Source organism: Molossus molossus, unplaced genomic scaffold (genome assembly GCF_014108415.1).
Source record: "Molossus molossus isolate mMolMol1 unplaced genomic scaffold, mMolMol1.p scaffold_m16_p_5, whole genome shotgun sequence".
NCBI lineage: Eukaryota > Metazoa > Chordata > Mammalia > Chiroptera > Molossidae > Molossus > Molossus molossus.
This window is the reverse complement of record NW_023425388.1, coordinates 63,132,963-63,146,708: the sequence shown is the minus strand read 5'-3', so window position 1 is coordinate 63,146,708 and position 13,746 is coordinate 63,132,963. Positions and strand designations below refer to the sequence as shown.

The 13,746-nt window shown below is 38.6% G+C and overlaps 1 protein-coding gene across 1 annotated transcript in view; it reads right to left on the bottom strand.

The window, feature by feature from the left end:
• The window catches only part of HACD2 (3-hydroxyacyl-CoA dehydratase 2), a 109,169-nt gene that overhangs the window by 66,525 nt on the left and 28,898 nt on the right, over positions 1–13,746 (bottom strand). The gene's annotated exons all lie outside the window — the stretch shown is intronic.

Sequence of the window (13,746 nt, the reverse complement as noted above, 5' to 3'; positions counted from 1 at the left end):
AAAAAGACTGTAGCATAATATTCAAAAGTAAAATATTAGTAAATACAATGCATTATATTTGTTTGGATCCTGGACAAAAAAAAAAAAAATGAAACTAGACCACCACCTTACACCATATACAAGAATCAACTAAAATAAATAGAAGACTTCAATGTGAAAAAAAAAAAAAAAAAAAAAGCAACAGGTTCCCCAAACTCCATGTTCCTCTCCTTTAACACAAACCACTGTCTGCTGTATCCTTGAAACAGTAACAAGCTAACTTAACTTAAGATTACAAACAGGGCAAAAATCTCAGACCCTTCATAGTTCCTGACACTATTAGAGGAATAGTTTCAACCAACTAAAAAGTGATAGGAAAATTCAGCAAAATAACTAACAACGAACATTTAATATATGTAAGTGTGAACTTAAGACTAAAACAAAGGTGAAGGCAGGTAGAGGAATGTTACATGCTCTGACAAAGTATAAATAAAAATAAAGCAAGTAAAAAATGGGAGAAGAAATGAGTATGAAAAACAAAAGTAGAATAAGCTCATTTACTGTTGTATAGGCAATAGATGAGAGTCAAAAGACATCTTTAAAAACTGAAAAACTAGAGCCCTGGCTGGTCTGGCTCAGCGGTTAGAGTGTCGGCCTGCGGTCCAGAGAGACCCGGGTTCAGTTCCCTCTAAGAGCACGTACCTCAGTTGCAGTTTGTCCTCGGCCCTGGTTGGGTCGTGTGGGTGGCAGCCACTCGATGTGTCCCTTTCATGTCGATGTTTCTCTCTCTCTCTCCTTCCCACTCTATCTGAATAAAAATGGAAAAATGTCCTCGGGTGAGGATAAAAAACAAAACAAAACAAAAAAGAAACTGAAAAACTAGAAAGTAAAAGGTTAAATAAAAAAACAGAGGACAAAGGGCCTTTGAAAAGGTATAAATATGAAAGTAACCACTAGAATGGCAAAATCTTCTAAATACCAATATAAATATAAAAAAATAAAAGCAAAGAAAACACATCATGTAGGTAAACATAGCAAATATAACCCAGTACACATAGCAATTATAAATGTGACAGAGTAAGGCCAAACACACCAGTCATATTAATATCCGCAAATGGGCTTAACTTACCTATTAAAAGAAAGAGATTTTCTAATTGGCTCACAAAACAAGACCCAACTCAATGCTAATACAAAAGTGATTTATACATTTTTAGTGCTATAAGCTATAATTCTCAATGAAGTCATAATAATTACAAATATCTATGTACCAAGTAAAACAGCAACAACTACCTTTGCTAAATCAAAAGCTATACAAGGGAGGAAAATTAAAAACACATTTATATTTAGAGACTTTAATGTCACCACTCTCAATGTAAAACACCTCATGCAGACAAAGAATAAATAAGGCTATGCCCTGGCTGGTTTGGCTCAGCGGTTGGAGCATCAGGGCCCACGAACCGTAGAGAACCGGGTTCGGTCCCCACTAGGGGCACGTACCTCGGTTGCAGTTTGTCCCCCGCCCCAGATGGGGTGGCAACCAGTCAATGTGTCTCTCTCACATCGATATTTCTCTCTCTCTTCCTTCCTCTCTCTCTCCCGCTCTATCTGAAGATAAATGCAAAGAAAAAAAATGTCCTTGGGTGAGGATTACAAAAAAAAAAAAAAGATCTGAAGTCAAAAAGGAGATCTAAAGAAAAAATCCAGAACAATCTTATAAATATTAAACTTTATACCTTGATAGTAAATATAAAGTAGGAAGTGTGCATTCCTTCAAAACTGGTTATGGAGAAAAACTGACCTGGGAATAGCTTTATCTTATTTAGTAAAGAACATAATAAATGTCAAAATGAAAATCCTAGCTAGTGCAGTAAGGCAAGAAAAAAGAAATAAAGGGTATACAGATTGGAAAGGAAGAAGTAAAACTGTTTTTATTCACAGATATTACTGTCTACATAGAAAATCCCAAAGAATATACAAAAACACTCCTGGAACTAATAAGTAAGTAAAGCAAGGTTGTAGGATACTAAGTTAATATATAAAAGAGAATTGCTTCCTATATGGTAGCAATGAAGAGCTAGAATTAGAAATTTTTTTTTAAAGTGTAATAACATTAAAAAAAAAAAAAAAAAAGAAAGAAATACTTAGGTATAAACCTAAGAAAATAGGTACAAAAGAACCCAGAAATGGACCCAAGACATTATGCTCAATTCATATTTGACAAAGGAGGCAAGAGCATACAATGGAGTAAAGACAGCCTTTTTAATAAATGGTGTTGGGAAAATTGGACAGCTACATGCAAAAAAAATGAAACTAGACCATCAACTTAGACCACACACAAAAATAAACTCAAAATGGATAAAAGACTTAAATGTGACCCGTGAATCCATAAAAATCCTAGAAGAAAATGTAGGCAACAAAATTTCAGACGCCATACGCAGTAGAATTTTCACTGATACATCACCTAAGGCAACAGAAAAAAAGGAAAAAATGAACGCAAGGGACTACATCAAACTAAAAGCTTCTGCACAGCAAAAGAAACAACCATCAAAATGGAAAGGCAACCCACTGTATGGGAGAACATCATTGCCAATGATACATCAGATAAGGGGTTAATTTCCAAAATATATAGAATACTCATATAACTCAACAAAAGAAGACAAAGAACCCAATTAAAAAATGGGCAGAGGAGCTGAATAGACACCTGTCCAAACAGGACACACAAATGGCCAAGAGACATATGAAGAAATGCTCAACATCACTAATCATCAGAGAGATGCAAATTAAAACAACAATGAGGTATCACCTCACACCTGTCACAATGGGCGCCATCAACAAATCATCAAACAAGTGTTGGTGAGGGTGTGGAGAAAAGGGGACTCTAGTACACTGCTGGTGGGAATGCAGACTGGTGCAGCCACTATGGAAAACATTATGGTGTTACCTCAAAAAATTAAAAATTGAACATCCATTTGATCCAGTGATCCCACTTCTAAGACTATACCCTAAGAAGCCTGAAACACCAATCAGAAAGAATATGTGTACCCCCATGTTCATAGCAGCACTATTTATAATAGCTAAGATCTGGAAACAGCCCAAGTGTCCATCAGTAGACAAATTGATAGAAGAGCTGTGGTAGATATACATAATGGAGTACTATGCAGCTGTAAGAAAGAAAGATCTCTTATCCTTTGAGACGACATGGAGGGACCTGGAAAGTATTACCCTAAGCGAAACAAGCCAAGCAGAAAAAGACAAATATCACATTATCTCATTTATTTGTAGAATATAATGAACATAACAGTCTGAGGAATAGGGTAGACTCAGAGACGTAGAAGTAGGGTACAGACTGACAACCCTCAGAAGAGGGGGTGGTGGGAGGAGGGAAGAGATAAACCACAAAACTTATATGCATGTATGCATAGCCAATGGACATGGACAACAAAGCCCGGGATGGGGTGGGGGGATGGGGAGGAGGGTGTCAGTGGGGTAAAAAAGAAGAAACATCTGTAACAAAAATAAAATTGAAAAAAATAATAATAATAATTAAAAGAAAATAGGTACAGGATCTGTATGTGGAAAACTATAAAACAATGATAAAAAAATCAAAGAGCTAAATATATGGAGAGCTATTCCATATTTGTGAATTGAAATACTTCACTGTAAAGATGTCAGTTCTTTCCAACTTGATTTTTAGACTCAACACAATATCAATCAAAATCCTAGAAAGCTATTTTTCAGATTTTAACATACTGGTTCTAAAGTTTATATGGAAAGACAAAGACCCATACAATACTGAAGAAAAAGAAAAAAGTTGGAAGACTTTATACTACTGGATTTTAAGACATTATAATCAAGACAGTGTGATGCTATCAAAATAACAGACATATATGCCAACAGAATAAAATAGCCCAGAAATAGACCAACACAAATATAATCAACTGATATATGACAAAGGCACAAAGATAATTCAATGGATAAAGGACAATCTTTTCAATATATGATGCCAGCGCAACTGGATGTCCATTTGCAAAAAAGAAGAAAATAATCCAGACATAGACTGGACAGCTTTCACAAAAATTAACTTTTTAAAATGGAGTACAGACATACCTGTAATACACAAAACTAATTGTATAAAATTCCGGAAAGAAACACATGAGAAAATTTAATCTACCTGAACTTGGGTTTGGTAATCAATGTTTTGGCAATGAATATGCCACCAAAAGCATAGTCCATGAGAGACAAAATTGGTTAAGCTGGACTTTATTAAAATTAAAAACTTGTGCTTTGTTAAAGATACTATTAAGAGAATGAAAAGACAAGTCACAGACTGGGAGAAAATATTTGCTAAACACATACCTGATAGAAAGGTTTATATCTAAAATATAGTAAGAATTCTTATTTTTTAATAATTTTTAAAAAATTGATTTGACAGAGGAAGGGAGAAGGAGAGAGATAGAAACATCGATGAGAAAGAACATCAATTGGCCACCTCCTGCATGCCCTCCACTGGGGACCCACAACTTGGACATGTGCCCTGACTGGGAATCGAACTAGCAATCTCTTGGTGCATGGGTCAATGCTCCACCACTGAACCACACCAGCTGGGCAAGAATTCTTAAATCTAAAAAAGAAAACAACCCAATTAAAAAATAGGCAAAGATCTGAACAGACACCTCACTAAAGAAGATATAGATGGCAAGTAAGAACACAAAAAGATGTGCATCGCCCAGGTTGCTGTGGATCAGTGGCTGGAGAGTCAGCTGGTACACTGAAGGGTCAGGTTTCTTTCCTGGTCAAGGGCGTGTGCAGGAGGCAACCAATTGATGTGTCTCTCACATCACTGCTTCTCTTCTTCTCTCTCTCTTCTCCTCCCTCCCTCCATTCCATGCTCTCTAAAAAAATAAAAAAGATGTACAATATGGTATTGTCTGTCATTCAAGAAAAGAAAACTAAAACTAAGGATACCAATACTACACACATATTACATATTAGAATGGCTAACATCTAAGATACCAACTGGGACCAAGATGTGGAGCAAAAGGAACTCTCATTCATTGCTGATGGGAATGCAAAATGATACGGCCACTTTGGAACATAGTTTGGCAGTTTCTTACAAAGCTAAACATAATTTTACTATACATCCAACAATTGTGCTACAAAGTATATACTTAACCGATTTAAAATGCAAAATTATTTTTTTGTCCACACAAAACCAGCACAAGAATATTTACAAAATCATCCCAAACCTGAAGCAACCAAGAGGTCCTTCACTAGGTAAATGTAAGCTGATACATACATATAACAAAATATTCATAAATTAAAAGAAATAGGCTATCAAGCCATGCAAAGATATGGATGAATCTTAAATGCCGGCTGTTAATTGAAAGAACACAGTAAAGTAGGACTATTACTAAAATAAAACAATTAGTGGAAAGATATTCACTATAAATGAAGAAAAAAAATCCTCTCCCAGGAAATCTACAAAAGAACTATTAAAGAAGACACAGCGCCCTGGCTGGTTTGGTTCAGCGGTTAGAGCGTTGGCCTGCGGTCCTGAGAGACCCGGGTTCGGTTCCTGCTAAGGGCACGTACCTCGGTTGCAGTTTGTCCCCGGCCCTGGTCGGTTGTGCGGGTGGCAGCCACTCGATGTGTTCCTTTCACATCGATGTTTCTCTCTCTCTCTCTGTTCCTCTCTCACCCTCCCACTCTACCTGAGCAAAAAATGGAAAAATGTCCTCGGGTGAGGATAAAAAAAAAAAAAAAAAAGACGACACAGCAATATTATAAAATAAATATTCCTAAGCATTCTTCCTCCTTTAATTAATACATTATTTAACCATCCAATTGCCATAGAATCATAAATCAAATAATTCTTTTGCTAAAAGATAACTCAAGCTTTAACCTTTTGCAAAAGTTCAATGAAATTTATTAAACTCAGTCACTAGATGGTGTTTCCAGCTTCACTGGACTAATGTTTTAGGTTTATTAACTTTAGACCATTACAAACCATCTTACAAGAAAACTTTTGAAATATTTTCTTTGCCTCCAGCTTTCTAATTTAAAAAGTTAATTAAAATTTAAAAAATAAGCTCATTTTAATTTTAAAGATAACTTATACCTTATTATTGAGACGTATTTATAAGATACTCCGTCTCCTGCGGGACAACGTGGAAAGCTTCAGGTTTTCATTACCTCAAATATTAATCATCAAGTAATCTGACAGTGATAGAAAAACATCCACTTCTCTTTTCTCTGGTGAACTTACTCCTCAGTTTCAGTGACTGATTCCTTACTACCTGTTTTTATTAGAAGTCCTACAATTTACAAGAGGAAAAAAAAATCTTACTATAATGCAAGGGTGCCATCTTGTGATGAGAGTGGGCAAATGTGTGCTATAGCAAATGTGTGTGCTCAGCTGACTTTCATCTCTGAAGTGACATCAGAGTTAACAGTTTCGTGGAACTTCAGAACATCCAGCTCAAAGGAATGCTAGAGACCATCTAGAACCTAGTCCAAGCCCTGGTTTTTCAGATGTGAAAACGAAGGCCAACACTACTATAACAATTAGTAGTGTTTCCTATAGGGTTGGTTTGCTTTAGCTTGGTTCCCGATGGACTGGACAGGAAGATAATATTCTTATAGACATTTTATTTATTGTTTTTGTTAATCCTCACCTGAGAATATTCTTCCTTCCTTCCTTCCTTTATTTATTTATTAGAAACAGTGGAAGGGAGGGAGGGGGGAGAGAGAAATATGGATGTGACAAACATTGATCGGTTGCTTCCCACATGCGCCCTGACCTGGGGATCCTATCTGCAACCTAGGTACATGCCCTTGACCAGCAATCGAGCCCATAACCCTTTGGTGTGAGGAACACCGCTCCAACCACTGGACTACACTGGCCAGGGCCTTACAGACATTTTAAATAGCTCATAATAGGCTTCCATGCAAAGCTGCAAGGATGGCAGAGAATAAAATTCCCTGGTCTAGGCTCTCTTCACAGCTTCCCCTTCTGAACTCCAAGTGGGCACAGAAACCCTCAGGGGCTAGGTTTTGTTCAGTCCTCATCAGTGCAAGAGTTGCTACAGCTTACTGTTTGCCAGGAACCAGGCGATGCACATGAGCTCTGAGCGCGTCTCCCACCTTCCCTGCTTAGGCACTTTGGGCTCATAATGCACTATTTCTCCCTTCCCGTTATCTCCATGCATTCACACAGAGCAGGAAACAACGAACAGAGCTGGGTATTCCAGGCAAAGGAAATTGTATGTACAAAATTATGGAAGTATAAAAAGGCAAGTTTTATTCAAAGAACAGGGCTGAAGCTTTGGGTACTGGAGAAGATGCAAGTGCTAAAACTATCTTTCCTTCCTCCTCTCTCCCTGTGTAAAGGGGAGGAGGCAAAATTTTATCAGGAAGCAACACAATGAATGGAGAGCCAAGGCAGAGGTAGACTAAGCCAGCCTGGTCTGAGGGTTTGACTGACTTGGGAGATGATGGTTTGAACATGGTCACATGGTCTTGATACTGGTGTCTGGATGCTGGAAAACCATGTACTGAACAAATGACAAGAGCAGAATTGCAAGGAGGTGAAGGTTGGCTTTGGCAACCTCCTACCCAGGAATCTAACCACCCCACTGCACCCAAACCGCTCTCCAGGAGAGAGCTTTAGTAGCCCCTAGCAGTGGAGACAGGCTGGGTGCTGAGAAAGTTATGCCCACTTTCCCACTTCAAAGAGTTTCTCCTTCCTCTTGCCTTCACTGCTCCCAGGCAGAAAGCAATGTGTGAATCTGACAAACTGCTTAAGGGGTCCCCAGAGTTGAGCAAGCTAAGAACAGGGCAGACAAGAGCCAGCGAAGTCCATGTGACGGTGTCAGCTCCCATAACAAAAAGGGAGTTAGATCCCAGGACCAGAAACTTATACTTTGGGAATATTACTATTACACTGTTTGTGTTTTTGAGACTTTTTCCCTTGTTGTTCTCCCTCACTATTTGGTAAAGTTCATTCTTAAAATGTCAACTAAGCTAAGTGGAACCAAAGAAAGCAGTTTTTGTTTAAAGAAAGCAGTTACATTTTTGTGCTCAGGTACACCCATGAGGGCTGGGCGAGGGGCGAAAGCTGGATTCCAGGTGAGCGAACCCTGAAACATTACCCTTCCTCCAGAGCTCTCTTCTGCTAAAACATGGAGGGGCCGTGACTGGTTTGAGTAAGTGACAGCAGTGCCTTTACAGTAATGCACGGTAAATGACTGACCACAGCTTGACCCTCTCAGAGCGGGGTGCGGGGAAGGGGATGTTGAGTTTAGAGAGGATCTAGTTCAATCAAATTGGTGGGAGGGAAAACATTTCTGGTAGAAGATGGGGTCTTGTGGTACTTGGCTCCCCAGCAGCTGCTCCCCTTCCTTCCTGGCAACATTTGTTTACCACCTATGTGAAAAACCAGCCTGGAGCCATATGCTGCCTGCTAATATTAAGGTGACTGTGAATTTCTTAAAATGTACCTGTGAAAAGAATTAAATAAAAGGTGTCATCCGTTTGAGAGGAGTGCAAGCTGGCACACACAGCAAATATCTGAAACCACAAATCCAGGATATGGAAGTGAAAGGTCTCCTGTCCTTGTCTGTTGATAAATCAAAGTACTAATACTCAACTTTAGACATAATACCCTCTGGGCTATGACTGAGCTCCTGTTCAGATATCTGTTCTACAGTTTTCAATTAAAGAGAACTTCCAAAGTTATTTATATTGACAGTATAACTTCCAACATGAAGAGTCACCAAATACACAATGTCACATCTTGCCAAGAGTATCGTCAGCTCCAGTCCTTCTACCTCTAATTTCCATCCCAACAAAGGGGAACCATACTCCAAAGTTACCTGGAAGCCACCCCCATCCCACATGGCTCTTCCACAATCTAATAATCTTGAAGACAATGTGAAAAAATAGATTATACTTCTCTCAATACAAACTGTCCCACATGAATAAAGAAAGCACAACTTTTCTTTATATTCTTGTGAAAGACATGTCTCAAAGTGGGTTTCTAAAATAAATAAATAAATTTCATTTTCAAAAAGAAAACTATTGTGTAAATATTTATGAAGCACTACAAATCTTAGGTTGAGGGCTGCAACCATAGCATTTGAGAAATTTTGTTCTTGCATTACCAATGGAGAACAGACAACCTACTGTGAAGAAGTTGGGGCTTGAGAACCTATTAGCAAGGACAGAAGGCTTGGCTTCCTCACAGAAAAGAGCCTTTCATATGGAATTTTAGTTTACTGTTTCTAGAGGCTATTTTTGCCAAGTTCCATTGTCACAACCATGAACAAGAAGCAATCCATTAGGTTGCTTAGAATGCAATCCATTCTAAGACTAAGTGGCCCTGAATTACATTGGAATGGTAATTTAAGAAAAATAAGAATATGAAAGAGTTACATTTATATAAATCTAAATATTAAACATTACCTTAGGGACAGAAGGAAACTTTTAACATTCTGTAACATCACACTGCTTTAAGTCAGTAACAGCCACCTCTCTATTGTGTAATTTTCAACATCACCTTGTTTCAGGCATTGTGCTGCTTTTCATGCATGATCCCATTTCATTTTTACAACATTCCTCCAAGGTCTTTTATTGATGAAGAAATAAAGGCACACAAAAGCTGAGTTCCTGCCTAGAAGGCACACAGCTAGTAAACAACCCAGGTCTGAATGAAGTTTACACTTTTCATAAACAGCATGTAAACTAAAGCCATCTCAAGACTCTATAACAAGTTTACAAAAGATCAAGTTGTTGCAGTGAAAATTTTCAAAAAGCCACAGGAAAATAAACCATCATCCCAGAAATAAACTTAAGTTGTAGGAGTAAAATATAAAGCATTGCCTTAGGCCAACGATTTTCAACTGGCGTGTCGCAATGATTTTTAAAACATGCAATAACTGACTATTTAGTCAGAAGCTCTGAACTCTTTTCCCTTGGATTGTGAAAAAAAAAAAAAAAGACAGCAAGCAGCACAACAATAGCCATCCAGTGTGAATGAATCAAAATTATACCTAATTTTTTTGTCAGATTGACAAAAAATATATGTTTTGGTGTGCCACAGAATGTTAGCAATTAGCTTATGTGAGATGTGAGATGAAAAAGGTTTAAATTGCTCTCTTAGGCTAATGCCAGAAACAGTTTATTTATTACTAGTCTCACTAATTTTTTTAAGGAACTAAAAACATTTTGAAATAAGTTTTGAAAATTTTCACCAGAATTTGGTAAGATTATGATCAAATGTTCACTGAGTCCCCACTAGGTGCCATGTACAGTTAGGTATTGGGATACAGAAATCCATAAGTAGCTGTTTTCATTCTCAAAAAATTCAGTGGTGTTGGTAGATCCAAGTACAGTGTCAAACCATAATACACTGTGGAAAATATAATAAAGAGTGAGATGTAGGGTATTACAGAAACAGTGAAGAATGATATCTAATGTAGCCAGTGGGTGGTAGGGGACTTTACGGGAGGAAGAGTAGTGAGCAGTTGCCTGCTGCAGGCAGAGGACTGCTCTCTAGGCAGGGTGCAAAACCTGGGCACCAGCCAGAAGCAGGAAGTAGTGTACAGTACATGGGAGGACCCACAAGAAGGTTAGGGTTGCTGAAGCATGCAGTAGGAGACAGGAAATGGTCATGGTTGGGGACGTAGGTAGGACCCAAATCATGAAATTTAAACCAGTGAAGCATTTAAGAAGGGAAGTGACATGCTCAGAATTATCCTTTAACTAAATCCTTCAAGGGTTGTATGAAGCATGGACTTGGAGACACAGAGCCATGGGTTTAACTCCCGGCTGTGGAGCTTATTAGCTGTGTGAACTTTAGCAAGATATAAAACCTTCTAAGTCTCAGTCTTGTCTATTGTAAAATGAGAAGTAAATGAGATAATGAATGTAAAGCACTGGAACAGAATAAATGTAGCTCTTGTTATTAATATTGTAAGCGTAGACGTTCAGAGACCCATACGGGAGTCCAGATGACACATACTGAGACCCTGACTAGGGATAAGAAAAAAGGACAATCTGCAATTTAGAAAACAGAATTGCCAAAACTCGATAACCAGCAGATGATAGGAGTGTGGAGAATTGAGAAGGAGGAACCATCAATGAGCTCTAGGTCTAGGAAGGATGACTGAATGGCTGGTGACTGGTGGTGCTCCTGACAATATGGGAGGCAGAACAACTTTTGGGAGTCTGACTCACGCTGAGGAGGTGTGCATTCAGGAATGGGTACCCAGAAGGTCAATGGATGAGTTTGGAGTCTGACGTGCAGGTGTGGCTAGGAGTTAGAGAAGTAGGTGTCAAAAATATCCCATATCACGAGAAGGGAAGTAATCATCTACAAAGGACATGTTCAGTCAGAAGGGCAATGAGCTAGGTCAGCCCCTGGGAACAACCACAATTTAAGGGCAAGGAGAGAAAGAAAAGCCCCAAAGAAAGAAAAGAACCTAAGAGGACAAGAAAAGGCAGGAGGACTCTTCATAAGGAAAGCTAAAGGAGCAGGATCTCACAGAGAGGGTCATCAGTGGCGCCCAATGTAGTTCAGAAGTCCAGTGAGTTGCACACATGCTCGGAATTTGGCAGAAACTATTGCTGATTATAGACCAAAGGCAATTTTGGTAGAACAATGAGGACAGAAGACTGACTATTGGGTTTAAGTATAAATGGGAGTGGCGAAGTGCAAAGAATCTGCCATAAACTTTATAGCTGCAAGGGAGAAAGGTCCAGTTAAAATGTAGAGACAAAGGTTAGGTTAAAAATTATTTTTCGGGTGGAGCACTGAGCACTTTGTGAGCTGAAAAGAAAAAGGTAGATGACAAAGGGTGATGATGCAGGAGAGAGAATCACTGGCAGAACAAGGAAACAAGAAGGAACTTTTAAGCATCTACTGTGTCAGGGGCACCTGTTGACAAGCCATCAGAGCAGTGTGACATGGATGCTAGCCTGTGGAATACCTTCCGCAAGAGGACCAGAGGGGCTGACTATGAGTTTCCTTGCCCCAAGACTGTGCCTGCTCACCTCTCTACTCCCACTGCCCAACACAGTGCCTGGCACTCTTCTGCTAGGCATTCAACAATGTTCTTGGTATGAATGAATAAATATTCTTGTCAGATACTTTATTTCCAAGGGGAAAAATAAAATAGATATGAGAATATTCTAAGGCAAACAAAAGAAATGTGAGTACTATAATACAATGAAATATTAACTATAACAACAGTACACATGCTCAGAAAACATATGCATCTAAGAGCTTTCTAGGCAGCTGAAGGTTGAGAGAGTTGGGGGGAATGGTGGCACAGGGTTCAATATGTGGAGAAGGCCTACAGTGGTTCCAGAACTCTCTCTGGCCAAATATATCTCCCAATATGCAAGCCTATGCTTAAAGTTCATCTAACCATTTAAGAAGGGACAATTATTTTCATCTCAAAATTGTAGATAAAAGATTAAAAAGAAAATGTGTGTGAGATTATACATCAGCTAAAGCCATTCACCATAAAATCAAATGAGTCAGACAGGTTCTGGCTCAGAATGGTCTGGCTCCAAGTGAGGTTCCATTTACTGCTATGTGACCTGGGCCACATCGTTTAATCTTCTCTGGGAAAGCGGGCCGTGTGATAGATGAGTCCCCAAGTCCTTTTCAAATCAATTGTTCGTAAGTTCTGAAACAGTGATTCTTAACCTTCTGGGATCACATACTCTTCCGAGAATCTAATGAAAGCTAGGAATTCTATTCACCAAGCCCCAAAATAAACATAGAAACATGCATACAAAATTCTGCAAATCATTTGAGAAAGTCCTGACTGTAGGGTTTCTTCCTACTGGGAAAAGAGCCAAGGTGCAACTCTGTATAATGAAGATGCTTTGTGTTCCTTTAAAGTAATGGGTCCAGGTACCACAGTGATCCCTGTGAGAATCACGGCGGACAGTTTGCCGTGTGTCCACCTGCACTGTAAGCTTCCCTATCTCTGAATTCTCTAGTGCCAAGTGTGATGCCCTGAATATATTAAGAACCCACTAAATCTGTGAATCAGGGCCATAATGGTTTGTATGTATAGTTCTCAAGTTTTCAGACCTTCAGTTCTTCTGAATTAGTACCAACTGCAAATCTGCCCTTTGAGAATCAACTATGGGCTTACTATACAGGGTCTGTCAACTTTCCAAAACTGATTTCCATTTAATTAAAGGGGTTCAGCCAAGACTAGAAACCACCTTGGTTCCAGAGCAAAATTTGATGACCCTTCCCTTCCCCCCAAGAAAACACACTATATCTGCTTTTAGTAGAAATCCCTTATAATTGTATAACCCTTTATACTTATAGGTTTCCAATCTCTCTCACATACATTATATATTCATCTGAGATGCAGGCGATATATGCAGTACTCCCATTTTAAAGGTTAGAGAATATAACATTTCAGTGATCACAGAAAGAGCTTTCTATAGCACCAGGACCCCAAGTCACATTTTTATAAATATGCTTGTGTTTCTCATGAGCCTATAACAAGAAGGTAGGATAAGACTCTAAACTGACAGAGCAAATAGCTGTGACATTTAACAAATGTTCAGTGATAACATCTAAATAGCACTTATGATTTCAGAAACTAAAATCCATACCAATTTAAGCAATATCATACATAATAAGTAAAGTTTATTTTTTCTAATATTTAATAAGAATCAAAAGAGCCCATTATTTATGACTTTAGAAAAAAACAATTCGCTGTACATAATAAGGGGGGT